Source organism: Apaloderma vittatum, unplaced genomic scaffold (genome assembly GCF_000703405.1).
Source record: "Apaloderma vittatum isolate BGI_N311 unplaced genomic scaffold, ASM70340v1 scaffold19374, whole genome shotgun sequence".
NCBI classification, from domain to species: Eukaryota; Metazoa; Chordata; class Aves; order Trogoniformes; family Trogonidae; genus Apaloderma; species Apaloderma vittatum.
Window position 1 is genome coordinate 1 of NW_009712333.1, and position 12,691 is coordinate 12,691.

Genomic DNA, 12,691 nt, shown 5'->3' on the forward strand with positions numbered 1-12,691 from the left:
GGGGCAGACGGCGCTTCCCTCCTTTCCGGTCAGATTAGCCGGATTCCCCCCCGGCCCAGTCTCTCTAAATGGTCATGTAGTTCACATTTATTTTTCTCTTACGTTAGGTAACGCTCACTTCCTTCGATTTTCTTGAATTTTTTCCTGTTTTTCTTAAAATATGTCTTCCCAATCGTGTGAGTTATGAATCAGGGGTTTATTAGTAATGGGTAACAACCGTCTTTTTGATTTGGGTTGGGTTTTTTCCTTTGGTATTTCATTGGTGCTTGCAAACATAACATTGTATTGAGTCTGAATTTTGTTAGGTTTGGTTTGAACGTGTACTGAGATTTATTTCTAGACATGACGAGTGGAACAGCTGAAATAAGACAATGTGTTCAGGGAGGAGGAGGAGGAGCAGTGGGGAGGGAGAGATCTGAAGCACAGAGATTAGGTCATTTGGCTGCTGTTCTACAGAAAGTATCAAAACTGGGAGTGGAACCCATATTTCCTTTATTTTTGAACCTATGCCTCTTTCTCAATTTTGTTTATTCCCAAGAACATTTCTGGGTTGTTTATAAGTTACTCCCTTCCTCAGCCTTCTTTGAGGTCTTTCTTGTTTCCTACATAAAAGTGAAATTCTGAAAAAGAGAAAACTGTCAGTCAAATCTGTATTTCTTTTGAAACTGAATGTTAGTTTTTGCATTTATGAAACACTTGAAGTTTGTCTTACTAATATTAACTTGTCATCAAGCTGTAAGATTAGGAGCACAAGTCTTTTCTGTCTTTTCTGTGTCTTACTTTTCCTGAAATGCAGTTAATTTTTTTATTTAAAAGTAGATGTCAGAGTGTATGCGTCCAGTTGTCTTATTTCTTTTTAAAGTAAAAAATTCTCTTTGCTATCAGGATTGTGCTAGGTATCTTACAAAGCTGGGAGATCAAAACATAACTTCCTTGACAGTGGTAAAAAGCTTTATTCTCAGAATGAAAAGCTGATTAGATAAAATGCAGGAAATAGTATTACAGTGGGTTGTGAGTTTTTTAGTTTTGTTTTCTAAAAGGCCAAACTGGGTATGCTAAGTGATGTACTGCTAAGAGAAGTACTTGTGATGTTGTAATATTGGACTTGTACAAAATTAATGTGGTATCTTGAATTTATATGTTGGTTTTGGTTATAATTTAGGTCAGAGTATGTATATGTGGGATGTTATCTGAAGTTTAGCAAGCTATGCCAGATTCTGTCATGGAAAACCCAGTGAACTCTGCCAGATGGAACTGCTTCTTTCTACTGTATCTTTGCCCATATAGTAAGAAACAATATATTTGGATTATTTTTTTGACAGCTACTTAGTATTTCAACCTTCAGGCCGTCAAGAGGAACCTTTTCCAATTTGGTGGCACGACCTTCTGTTGAATGAGATAGTGTATGTGCAACAGATTCTTACTTAGTCTTCAACATGTACTGTATTAAAACAGCAGTAACCAGTTAGAAAGTCACCAAGGCTTTTTTTTGCCCCCCCCTCCTGTTCAATCCCTTACTAGCGGATGACAGTGATACTGTTCTGTCTTGAACCTTCTCTTTATGCTAGGCAAATTTTATAACTTGTCTAGAAGACAAAAGGGTGACTATTTTTCTTGAATAAGAAACATGAATTGTGTTCAAAAACAGCTTCAGCTGTATTGTGAATCTCTCTCTCATGTCCCATGGTAGGTTGCTTTGATTTCCTGTACTGCAACTGGCAGTCGCTCACGGTCTCTGTTCTGGGCCAGTTTTTGCAGTTCGCTGTAATGCTCAGTCTGATACGCATTTTAAACTCATGAAGAATTTAATGGACTTTGCATAAAATAATTAGTAACTGGTTTCAGAATTATTGCAAGATCCCACATATTTTCACCCAGCAAGAAGGGTTGCTTCTTTGCCAGTCGAGAAGCATTTTGATCTGTATTGGCCTGAGCTTGTTACAGAGAAGGTGAGAATTCACAGAAAAAGAAGGAAGGTACCTGTGGTGGTGGTTGTGAACTTTGTGGAGTAGCCATGTAATAAATTAACTTCCCTTCTGGGGAGGAAGCTGGAAAGCAGGAAAAGGTGATGGGCAGGTTGCAGCAAGACTACATTGGATTTTTTGTTCAAAAATGCCCCATTTTGCGGAAGTGCTGTGGCGGTATGCCAGACTGTATGGCTGGGGAGCTGTCAGGTTCCCAGGGCCTTGATCGAGATGAATGATGCTGCTCTTTTTTAAGTATGGCTTCGTAGTGTTTGCAGATGAAGGCGTGCATTGATGATGTGTTCTATATTCGTCTTGTGTCTTTGAGGTTGTATTTCTAAGCTCATTTAAATCTTTTTGTTTCAACAATAAAGAGATGAGGTAAAGGAAATAAAGCTTTTGACTGTTCCCCTGGTAGGGTTGTTAGGAAGTATTGAGAGTATAGGAGAAACAGGATGATAAGAGATGCTACTAGTTAAAAATACTTCGTCAGCTTAAATTTAATTTATTCTGTTGCTGGAAAAGGAGGATACTGACATGTACTGTGATAGCTCTCAATTTAAGGTTTCACTTTGTACTGCAGGTGAGAGCTGGGGGTCTCCTGGAAAGTAGTTCACAGAATTAAATGCTGGAGCTGTCTTGAGCTTGTGGAGTGATGGGTGGTTTTACCTCAGTGCATCAGCCCAAGATGACTTCCACTTCTGCTGCTGTGTTCCTGAAGTAAGAGCATTTGGGAACTACTCTTTAGCAGCAGTATTTTGCTGTTAATATAGTGCGTTTGCTGCCAAACATAGTGCATTATAATCTGACACGTCTGCTTTACTGTGCTAAAGCTTTACATTTACATTCAGGCTCTTTCTGTTGTTCTGACTTGGGATTTCCATACTTGACCTTAATTCAGCTGCCTCTTCGAGAAAGCTGAAAATCTGAGTCAAGGGTATGTGTGTAATGTCAGACAAAGTAATTCTGTAATCTCTATGCTTGATGAAGTCTTTGCAAATACAAAGTAATAGGGACTCAAAAATACATTTTCCTGTAAAACTTGAATAGGTGGCACCATTTTTGTCAGGTGTGTTGAGTTTTACATGTGAAGAATTGTGTAGCTGGTTCATTGAACTGAGGCAGCTGGACTGCTGTCTGCACACTTTCTTGGTTTGTGCTGAGAACCTCAGTCTTGGGACTGGGGAGACCAGTTGAACGTTGTGGAAGTGAGCCTGTGCTGGTGAGCATGGTCATGTACAATCCAGGAAAAGATGCTTAGAAATTGGTGTATGCTGTCCGGAGGCATCCATCTAGAGTATCTACATGTTTGTGCAGCTACATCTAGTAGAGTTAGCTGACCATACATGGCAAGTTAAAACTTTGAGATTAGTTCTGTAGCAGATGTATACGCTCTTGGATAAATAGTTGCTTTTGAGTTGCTTTGGCTTGATTTTTCATTCAGAGTTCAGTCGGACTGGAACCCAGCTGTGGTTGTGGCCTGTGGATTGGTGCAATGTGAAATGGCTGTGACACTTGCATATAAGAAAAGCAATTTTCTACGCATATGCAAGTTAGCATGTTGGATGGCTGGAAGTTAAGAAAAATCTCGTTTGTATTTGGATTTTAATTTGTGGTATATACCTTTCTTGGGAGTGGTCTTTCTTTCCTTCACCTTTCAAGAACTGAACATATTTACTTCTCCCTATATTTCTTTTTCTAGCTTCTGCCTCAGATGTCTAATAATTGTAGAGCTGGAGCTACTAAGTTGTCTTTTATCTTTTGTTTCTATCTGTGAATTTGTAACTCTGAGGTAAGAAACCAGCCTTGACTCTTTGGCCTGCAGGCATGTTCCATGCAAGGTTTTGTTCATAGGCTTGGTCTACTTTCTCTGGCTGTGAAGTGTCTGGACTTTGCTTCAACTAAAGCAGTTCTTCTAGGAGGAGGTCACTTTCTGAGGTCCTTTCTCACAGCTTGAATGCTTGGGTGTGTTTAATAATTCCTCAGTTATCATTGCAGCATATTAAGATAGTACTGATTAGAGACAGTCTAAAGGTAAGTTGTCATAGCATCAGGTGCCGGTGGTTGGTTTGAAAGGGCCCATTAGTGCTAGTTTTGCCTCAGATCCTGTATAAAAAAAAAAAAAAGGAGCTTGTCTTACATAGTGAGATGCAACATTCTATTCGAAAAGTGCAGAAGAGAAGGTTATATTTTCGGAAGGTACTGAACAACTGTCAGGTAAATCCAAATAGAAGTAATTTTTGTAACGTTTACTGTAGTCTGGTTTCAGTCACTATCCACTGTGATTTCCCTACACAGGGTAAAGGGACCCTCAGACAGTGTAATGCCAGAGTGTGCAAAAAAATCTTCATTCCCTGTTTCAGTCCTAATGCTGCAATTCTGCAGCAGAAGGACAGCACATGGAGTTCTGGAGTCTTCTGTCAATTTTATTTTGGGTCTGCTTTTCTGTTTGGCATGTGTATCTAGTATCTGGAGCTTGATATGGTTCTGGATACAATTTGCAACAGCTTCGATGCTTTTGCTCTGTATAAGCCTTTTGTTTCCATTGTGCTGCTGTTATGAAAGGTCTTGGGCAACATCTACATACTGTAGATACTTATAATCAGAAGTATACGAAGTGTGTCAGGATAGCTGTTCCAGTCTACATGTGTAGCTTAAGCACAGCCGGTAGCAAGGCGTTTTGCCACATACAGCTTGGGCGAGGTGATGGCGCGAAGCAAGTTATGTCAGTGAATTGTCTTCTGAGGGATTTTCAGTATGAAATTCTGGTACAAAGTAACACCTCATCCAACACTACTATACTTACAAAAGTTCGGTTAGTGATAAGGAGATGTCACTGCAGGGACTTAACACTGATGTGGCTTTTTTAGGGACTACCATTGCACCCTGAGACTTGGTATGAAAGAGCAGTAGACAATTTTAACAGTAGATTTTTGAGTGCCGACTTTAAGCTTTTAGTCTGTAGACCAGATTCAGTTCTCCCGAATCACTCATTCACCTTATGGCCTGTTTTTCTTCCTAGGGATCTTTCAGCTATGAATAGGGTTGAGAAAAAGGACCAAATAAGCTCTTTGGCAAAATGCCTTCTTACTTGCTTGCTTTCCCACATTTCTTAACCCAGTTGTACATCGGAGTTGGAAATGCATCTACTGTAAAATGAAAATCCGTGTGGTGGGATATTCTAGAAGGTTACATGTATGGATTCCTTTCACATAAACTGAAATAAATGAGTCTCTTTGAACCCAGCATATCTTAACATGTTGTATTCCTGTCATGTGGTGGGAGAAAGACATAGCAATGTTTTGGTTTCCATGCTGCAGATACTTCGGGTGGTTTGAGATACCATGATATGTAATCTTCTCATGGTGCTATAAATGATTGTGGTCTACCCTGTTAAAAAAAATTCTACATCTTCTGTGCTTCACTGTTGGAGGAATGGTGTAACAGATGAAAAGATACTGTACTGTACTACACGAATTAATTGTCAAAACCAACACCTAGCAGTACAGAATAAAGTATTCTCAGCAGAATTTTATGTGTACCGTGTGTGTGTGTGTATATATATAAATAATTATATATATTCACACACATGCTTAGGAATCGGCTGATACTTTTGCAAGATAGTAATCATAGAATGGTTTAGGTTGGAAGAGACCTTAAAAAAATCTAAAGTTGTAAACCCCCTGCCATGGGCAGGGACACCTACTAGATGAGATTGCTCAAAGCTTCATCCAACCTCGTAGTGCAGGATTTCTTCCTTACGTCTAATCTAAATCTACGCACTTTCAGTTTAAAACTGTTATTCCTTGTCCTGTTGCTGTGGTCCCTGGTAAAAAGTTGCTCCCCTTCTTTCCTGTTGGCCCTTTTTAGGTACTGGAAGGCTGCTCTAAGGCCTCCCTGGAGCCTTCTCTGGGGTAAAATAACCTCAACTCTCAGCCCGTCCTCATAGGAGGGGTGTTCCAGCCCCCTGATCATCTTTGTGGCCCTCCTCTGGACCTGTTCCAGCAGGTCCCTGGCCTCCTTATGTTGGGGACCCCAGAACTTGACACAGAACTGTTGGAGGGGTCTTGTCAGAGTAAGGTAGAGGAGCATCGTCTCCCTTGACTTGTTGGCCACACTTCTTTTGATACAGCTCAGGATACAGTTGGCTTTCTGGGCTCCAAATGCACATTGCTGGGTTATATTGAGCTTCTTTTCAACCAACAGCCGCAAGTCCTTCTCCTCAGGGCTGCTCTCAATCCATTCGCTGCCCAGCCTGTGTTTGTGCTTCAGATAGCCCTGACCCGGGTGCAGGATCTTGCACTTGGCCTTGTTGGACTTCATGAGGTTCACACGGGCCTCCCTCTCCAGCCTGTCCAGGTCTGTCTCCAGTGTGTCAACCACACCACACAGCTCGGTGTCATCCACAAACGTGCTGAGAGTGCGCTCAATCCCACTGTCCATGTCACTGACAAAGATGATAAATAGCACTGGTCCCAGTACCGACCCCTGAGGAATGCCCGTCATCACTGGTCTCCACACATCACAATATTTGGAGTGCGACCACCCAGCCAATTCCTTACGCACGGAGTGGTCCATCCATCAAATCCATGTTTCTCCGAGTTAGAGATAAGGATGTTGCGTGGGACGGTGTCAGATGCTTCGTACAGCTCCAGGTAGATTAAGTAATGCTACTCAGTTTTTCCAGAAACACTGCCATAGGACATAGGGTACATAATTATTTAACATGTATATTTTTTACCTTGCCTTAAGATGTCTTTGTGCAAATGTGAGATTCTAACACTGAAACTTCAAACAGATCTCGCTCTGTAAACACTTGAAGTACTAGCCTATATTTAGTCCTTATTAAAATTGAGCAGTATGCTGTTCTGTGAGTAATTCTTTGACATTACTGGGAAGACTGGTAGGGTAATAGAATAAGGACAGAAATGTAAAACTGACCCCAGCTTACTAGCTGCTGGGTGTTCAGCCAACATTCAGGCCAGGACAAGTGTTCAGAAGAAATTATGATCAGAGCTGTGTTGTTCTGAGGATGGTGTACTACATGAGAATCAAGCACTGCCCCAGATATTCTTCCCTTAGGATACTTAACCTGTGCCCCCCTAACATACAAAGTGGGTTTAAGCAGCTATAGAAGCTCATTTGAAGCACACTGTAAAAGTATTTATGGAGGGAGCATGGGATGAAATAGCTTGAAAAAGTGTTGGCTTAGATTCCCAGATAGAATTCTATTCTTTTTAAGGACAAACAGGAGGACTGAGATAACTCGCCAAGAATTGTTGACATGCGGAGTTACACATCCAGCTGTGATACGAAGTATTTGAGATTTCTGCTTGAAAGTATTGTAGCTTCTTGCATAGGACAGTAGTGATCTCAGGGTCGCATGCACACAAAACACGTTGAACTTTGAAACTGGCTTTTGTCACTGTTGAGCTCTCTGCAGAACACAAGGTGGGTTGGAGGAGTGTCAGAGGTTTGGGGTTTTATTGCTTTGTGGGGAAAACTCTGTAGGGAATTGCCACTTGCTGTCTTCATTAGCCTTACTTCTGATGATTGTATAAAGAAGAGAAGCTGGTGGTTCTTCAGAAGAGTTACCTGTGCACGTGTTGGCCTTTCATCCCACCCACCGCTCCCACGAGGGACTTCAGTGATGGAGTTCTGGGATAAGACAGGGGTTATAATGGACAAGTTGAGCAGAGGAATGAAATGTTTCGAAAACTGTAGTAATGGAGTGACCTGTATGTGACTTCCGAGTTATTTTTCTTTTCCACTCCTGACAAATGCCTTGTCGTCTTATTCGTGTCTTTCTGAGTGTGAGGCTTTGATTTAGGCCATGTAACAGAGTTTGCATTTAGGCAGGAAATAGTTTTATTGACAAGCTGTTAATGATCACTTCCTGTATTCATAAAGATGAAATACAAGTGTACACAAGTAACTTGGACAGCTGTAGTTTTAAGTCCTTAAGAAGTTAATTTTTTTTCTTGAGACTATGTGTGGGACTTAAGATTTTTCCATAGTTGTAAGGAAGAAGGGAAAGTAAATCAGGTGATAAAGTGCTTTTGTATAAAGATGCATTTGTGATATCTATATTGAAGGTTGCTTCTGTTAGTTATGCAGACTTGGCATTATCCAATACAAAGGTAGTAATAATGTCGTGAGAGGTTAGGCCTTTTAAATAACTCCAATTAATAAGATTTTCGAGCTTGTTCCAGATTATTTTTATTGTTTTAAAATTTTAAATGTTTGTGTTTTCTCTGAATGACAATATGTACTAAAAAGGGGAAAGCTGAAAAGTTCAGGTGTAAATTGAGCAGCTAATTCAAGTCCCATAAGGTTTATTTTTATGTCTGTTCTTGGGTATTTGCTTGATGAAGGAATATTTCCAGTCACTGCTTAAAATACTTTGGGCATTTGGAAACAGTTTTAGATTGTATTAAGGTGCTGGCATTGTGTTGAGGACATCAAGTCAATGGAAGGCATCTGAGAGTTTGGGAATGTGTCTTCCTCTTGTGTTGATAGTGGTCATTCAAAACAAAGGACTTAGTGAAATTTGGAGTGCCTCTCTCTCCCTCTCTCTGTTGTTTTTTAAAAAAAGTCTAAAGTGCAAATAGCACTACTTCAAACTTCTAATACAGTAGTTTAAAACCTACTTTAATATCACATTGCACAGCAAAATGATGGTACTGAAACTTATTGTCAAAATGATGCTATTTTTTGGCTCAGTTAAATGGAGCATAGCAGGGAACAACTGAGATTACAGGAATGCAGTAACTAATGGAATGTGTTCTGGTTTTTTGTGGTGGTTTTGCCTTGGTTTCGAGAAATACAGGAGTTGCAATGCAGATTGTGCTTTACCTCATCATGCAAATCAGATATTACACAGTAGATGTGTCTAAAATTGTTTTGAGTAGGCTTTTGATTTCGTATTTTAACTGTTAACCTGTAGGTCTTCAGAATGTATAGGCTTGGTTGTATCTGTATTGGTTTTGTGCCTATTAATGGCAAACATCTAAAGATTTCAGAGAGTAAATAACTGTAGGAGGGACCCTTTGTGAGTAACCTGACCGGTGAAGAAATGGGTAGTAGTTGAGAACACTTTCCCACCTAATTGCTAGCATAGAAGAGAATGGTGGGATTATTTAGGAAAGTAAGAGTAGCTTTTAAGATAATAGTTATTCAGAACACTAAAAATTAGCCTGTTGTTATACTTTTTGATCTGGGTACATCGGTATCTGTTAAATGCAGAGCAAATAAATAAAGTTTATTAAAGGTAACACGAGACTAGCTGGGGAGCAAAGTTAGCTTTGGTCATTCCTTAGTATTTTAAAGGCTGCTGTGCTCCGACTTAGCGTCATAAAGTAGCATCTGAGTTCATGATCATATAATTTGAGGGTGTCCAAGAGACAGTTTAAGTGACTGCTGTCATGCTAGATTTCTGCTGGAAATAGTCAGAGCTATTAGTGCAGACCTGCCATTTATATAGCTGCTCTGGAAAGAAAAGAGGCTCTTGCTTATGCAGTGGGACTGTTGTCGCATAGCAACTACTGTGCTGAAAGCTTCAAATCAGATGCTCCCTTGAAGTTCATGATGCCCTAATAATGCTTAATTTATCTGGGCCTTGCACGGCCTTTATTACGGTAGTGAATGTCTTTTATTGGTGCACTTGGTAATGTCTGACACGTACATTTACTTTTCTTTCTTCTCCAAGCTTAGAACTGTGTGGTGTCGTGCATTTTTCAGCCCAGTTGCCTGAAAGTTGAGACTTTAATAACACAGTTAATTGCATTGAACCAAATGTGAGAGAGTCAGAGTTCAAGCATCATGGCCTTTCACAACCTGGTAGGAGAAGAAGGGCGACCCTGCCATCCCTCTGGTCCTCTGTTCTTCTGAGTGGTGGCTGTTGGTTGGCAAGTGACCATGGATGGGCCGTTTGGCTGGCTGGCCTGGCTGTTGCTCCTAATTAATGGCAGTAAAGGATGCCACAAGTGGGTGACGTATGTGGGTGTTTGAGAGTATTGAGGGCAGACTGGGAAGTTGGATAGAGAAGAAAACCGTTTTAGTGAGAAGTAAACGCTCGTTTGCTTGGCTGTGTTTGGTAGTCAGTGATCTATCTTATGAGGAAAGTGGACTTGAAAGAAACCAAGGAAGGTATAGAGAATCCTGATCTATGTAAATTGCTTTGACATATACTTTGTATGAAAATAACATTTTTTTCTGACTCTGGAAACATGCTAATGAGTATTGAAGCGTATGGTCTCATGACTATACTTGATCCTGAGAATGCCAGCATAATTTATCATCATTATTTTTGCAGCGAGCATGTTCATGTACTTGCCTGTGTACAGGGTTTGACTTCAGATATGCTGTGCTCAAATTTTTACTTCACTGTAAAACTTGCTTCAGAGGTGCTGAAGAATCTGCTCAATAGCTGTTAATTAAATGCCTATTTCAGCCCAGGCTGTGAGTTGTTTAAGATATCATGCACTTCTTAAAGTTGGTAAATAACAGCATAGAAGCAGTGTTTAATACTGTGAGGCTTTGCAAAAAGACCTAGTTTTCTGTGTTGATAATTTAGGACCATCTAGATGCCATTTTGAGATGGAACACTTACTAGCACAGAGTTCTCTGTGAACCATTATGTTGTGTGAATCTTGCAGTTACTCATATAGTAACACAGACGCACTACATCTCCTGCTTATTTCAATATAGTAGTGATATAATCCAGGCCTCTTCCTCCTGCTCAAGGAGTTTGGATGTACCAGACCAAAGTTGTCTAGACTGTTTGTTAACTGATGGGAAGCCTTATATTGTTGACATTTTATGAATAGTATTTTTTTAATTTGTTTTGCAGTTTCTTTCCTGAAGAACAGATTCTGACTTCTGGATAGATATTAAGATGTAGTAGGTTGTTACTACATAGGGTTGCATTAAGTATGGTAGGTTTTTAAACTGAGATGATATGCTGAGTAAATTTATTCTCTACTTTTAGAATCTATTAAGATTCCTAACTTCTGCATTCATGATAAAATTGTGAGTGGTATTTATTGGATTTTATTTAGATTTAAATTATAATAAATTTGCAATGTATTTTAACTGTTTTATTAATTAAAGGAAACTGTTCTGCAATGACTGTGTAAAATGGTCCTTCTTGTTTAATTGAACGTATTTTCTTTCTGGTTGCTTTTTCAGTCAGGATGTTATAATAAATAGCTGTCATTCCTTCATGCTTTCACAATTTACAAATAAGGGGAGGTATTAAACATGTCTTATCTTTTCAGTTCCAAGTCATTTTACTGAGCTCCAGTGAATTAATCATTGGATGGAAATAGTTGAAAAATGCAAAAGAGGTTATACTGCAGCAGATTTTTCGGCACTTTTTAAAACACCAATTCCAATACTTAATCAGTGACTTCCATCCCTGAATATGTATTTATGCAAGCTATTAAAATAACTTATATTTTTTAAAAAGTGCAAATTAAAAAATATCACTTATTAGTGACTGTGTGAGAGACTTCAAAGTTTACCCAAATAGAGACGGGTTCTGTAATTCTTAGCAAGTAGCTCTTACTTGTATGAGTCATCTGAAATGTTATTCTGTAAGTGTTGCAGAAACTTGCCCATGATAATTGGCAGGTTTTGGTGGTTTTCAAACGTCTTTTTATAACATTGTAGGTGAAATTTGCCTTGTGGTTTTGGCAGTTTTAGATGACTTCCATCATCTTAAAGAACTGTTAATGGCCAGCAGCTTTTTCGAAGGTGATCTTTGCTTTCCTTCTCTTTTTAAACTTCATTACTTTCTCCAATTAGTTACTGTTAGTTCACCCAGTTTCTTTCTATGGGAATTATAAGAGGTTAGTAGGGTTAGGAACTAACAGCAGTGTTTCTTTTTTTCTCTACATTTGTTCCAGGACACTTAAAAGAGTATAACTTGCATAAAGCACATAGGTTTGATAAATGTGCAGTTTTCTTTACAGAGGAGATCCCAACCAAAAAGCATTGTCTTTTTCAGTTAAAATAGCGGAATACGTGTGCTGTGTAGCAGATGTACAATAAATTCACCTCATGAGTGTTGGTGTTCATTAAGGCTCATTTTGAATTAAATAAACCAGAAAACTGGCCTAAGACCGGGAGCTTGAGTCCCCTCGCTGGGTTTGTTGGTCTCTTGTAACTCTGAGGGGTCAAAAGTGGGATCCGAAGTTGGAGCAAGCGTGATAACATTTGTGTAAATACACGTTGTGGTCGTGCTGCTGTAGTTGTGATAGTCCAAGGGCACGGATGAGAAGTTTGTAGGTGAACATAACATCTTGTACTACACAGCTAGTAGAACTACAATAGATGCAATTTTGGGTGCATAAGCCCCGTGTCAGGTCCTGAAAAGAAGCAGTGAGATTGAGAACAGTAAAGCACATTTTGCAGAATTGCTCCAAGTTTCAGTAAAGGCTGGTCAAAAAGACCATCGAGAAGATGTGGTATTTGGAACAGAGGAGGATACGACTGAGAAGTGATTAATGCTCATCTCCTGTGGGCAGCAGGAGGGTGCTGTCAAATTCATGTTAGCCATGTGGGCATCGAAAAGGAGATATAGTTTACCATAAACTCAAAATAAAAGTTTGATAGTTTGGTTTTTTTTTAGTGTTTTATACACTTGACAGCTGAGGTCCCTCTTCAGGACCTGCTCGGAAGCTGATCTTCAAATAGCAGTGTGTTAAGACATGCTAGTAATACAT